Here is a 2,742-nt window from a genome sequence, read left to right on the forward strand (position 1 = left end):
TGAGAGCCCGTTGAACCATCTTAAAGAATTTGAAAAATATTGCAACACCATCAAAGTCAACGAAGTTTCTCAAGAGTTCATACGCCTCAAGTTGTTCCCCTTCTCTCTCATAGAAAGATCCTTAGAGTGGCTAGATAAAGAAGTGAAGCCCAACTCCTTGAGAACATGGGATGATGTTACAAAGGCCTTCTTGTCCCGCTTCTACCCTTAAAAGAAGACGGCGGAGGCAAGAGCCTTAATTCAAGGGTTCAAGCAAAGGCCAAATGAAAGCCTTTACGAAGCATGGGAGAGATACAAAGAGTATCAAAGGGAGTGCCCTCACCACGGAATCCCAACATACCAAGTGGTCCAAATCTTCTATGGCGGTTTAAGTCCCCAAGGCAAGTCATGCCTTGATGGGGGGGGGCCGGGGGTCCTATCATGAACAAGACCGAAGAAGAAGTGGTGGACGTGGTGACGTACTATAGAGATTGGCAAGATGGGGAGAGAGACTCTTCAAGCAAGCAATCTTCATTGTACTCGGTGTACCATCTAAATGCGATCAACAACCTTTCCTCTCAAATGACAAACTTGGGAAAGGAGATGACCGCAATCAAAGCCAAGTTGGAGAGCACTTCTTCTTCTTCCCAAGCTTCGAATCTTCCCTCCCAATTTAAGGGGAGAGGTACTCCTTCTAACTCTCAACCCCCTCCCTCTTCACATAATATGCCTATGGGTTGTTTGTTTTGTGATGCATGTGGATCGTATGATCATGACTCTAGTAATTGTCCTAATGAATGTATTGATGAGTTTGATAACAATGAGAGTGAGCATGTGAATTATGTGTCAAATAATAATGCTCAAAGGTTTGATAATCAAAGAGGTCAATGGAATAGGAATTACCAAAACCAAGGCAATTTTGACAACTATAATCAAGGTGGTGATTATAGAAACCAAGGGAACCAAGGTTCTCGTGGTAGCTATAATAACCAAGGTTATAGTGGCCAAAATCAAAGCCAAAATTATGGTAATCAAAACCAAGGTTATGGAAATCACAACCAAGGTAGTGGTAACCATAATCAAGGTGGTGGTAACCATAATCAAGGTTATGGTCAAAATCAAAATAGGGGTACTTGGAACAACCAAGGGAAGGGCAATTTTCAAAATAATGCTCAAAGAGGTCCCCCACCCGGATTTGTTCCAAGGACTCAAGGAGAAAATTCCTATTCACAACCTTCTTCACCTAGGACCAATTTGGAAGAAATAATTGAGAATCAAACCAAATTGTTGAACACATACATGGCAGTTAGTGATAAGAAGTTTAATGAAATGATGACCCACAATAAAATGCTTGAAAACCAAATTTCTCAACTTGCTAATGCTTTGAAAGATCATGCAAGCCCTTCTTCTTTACCTTTCCAAGGTCTTGATCCCAAGAAACACGTGAATGCTATTGTTACAAGGAGTGGTAAGGTTCTTGAGGAGAGATTACCTAGGAAGGGTGAGGATAAGGAGGTTCCTAGGGAAGCCTTGGTTGAGAATGAGGGGGATAGGGCATCATTGGATGAGGTTGTGGTTGAGACACCTAGAGAGGTGAGAGTAGAGAAAGAAATTGTGAAACCCAAGCTCCCTTACCCACAAAAATTCATGAGACACAAATTGGATGAACAATTTGGGAGATTCATTGATATGCTAAAACAACTTCATCTTTCTCTACCTTTTACCGATGTGATCAACCAAATGCCAAATTATGCCAAATTCCTCAAGGACATTTTGAGTGGGAAAAGGACTTGTGAGGTTGTGGAAACTATCAATTTGACCGAAAATTGTAGTGCTATCATCATGAACAAAATGCCACCTAAATTGAAAGACCCCGGAAACTTCTCTATCCCTTGTGCCATTAACAAGATGCAAATTGATAATGCCCTATGTGACTTGGGAGCTAGTGTGAGCATAATGCCATATTCGGTTTATCAAAGGCTTGAACTAGGGGAACTCTTACCTTCTAACATTACCTTGCAATTAGCCGATAGGTCAATCAAGTTTCCAAAAGGTAAGGTAGAAGATGTTCCATTGAGGGTTGGGAAGTTTGTGTTCCCGGTGGATTTTATTGTGCTTGAAATGGATGAAGATGCTACCATTCCAATCATTTTAGGTAGACCCTTTCTTGCTACCTCGGGTGCTATGATTGATGTGAGGAGTGCAAAGATTTCCCTTAAGGAAGGAGATGAGGTCATTGAATTTGATTTGAATGAAAGCATGAAATATCCATCTTCTTCTCTAGAAAAATGCATGATGATTGATTCACTTGATCATGTTGTGTCTTCCATGCATGAGCACTTGCTCACCTCTAACGATGCTCTTGAGAATGTTTTGTTAAACAAGGACAAAGTAGGTACACCATGCAAGGAAGTGGCATTCTATGAAGAATTGCTTAATGGAAGCATGGAGGAAGTGGATGAGCAAATGTGCTTGAAAATCTCAAGCCAAGAAGCTTTGCAAGCGGCCACATAAAAGGAAGGTAATGGTATGCCTATGGTAGAGCTCAAACCTCTACCATCACACCTTAGGTATGAGTTCTTGGGCCCTCATTCCACTTACCCCGTGATAGTTAGTGCATCCTTGAGCGCGAGCCAAGCTCAAGCGTTATGTGGTGTTTTGAGAAAGCACCAAGGTGCTTTGGGGTACACAATTGATGATCTTAAAGGTATAAGCCCCGCCTTGTTCCAACACCACATAACACTTGAGGAAGGCGCCCTTCCT

The 2,742-nt window shown here is 41.8% G+C and overlaps 1 pseudogene; it reads right to left on the bottom strand.

Moving 5' to 3' along the window:
• Positions 1 to 231: 231 nt before the first annotated feature.
• On the bottom strand, positions 232 to 330 carry LOC145557165 (small nucleolar RNA R71; annotated as a pseudogene).
• Between the last annotated feature and the right edge of the window lie 2,412 nt (positions 331 to 2,742).

This window comes from Chenopodium album, chromosome 8 (assembly GCF_948465745.1).
Source record: "Chenopodium album chromosome 8, dcCheAlbu1.1, whole genome shotgun sequence".
Classification (NCBI taxonomy): domain Eukaryota; kingdom Viridiplantae; phylum Streptophyta; class Magnoliopsida; order Caryophyllales; family Amaranthaceae; genus Chenopodium; species Chenopodium album.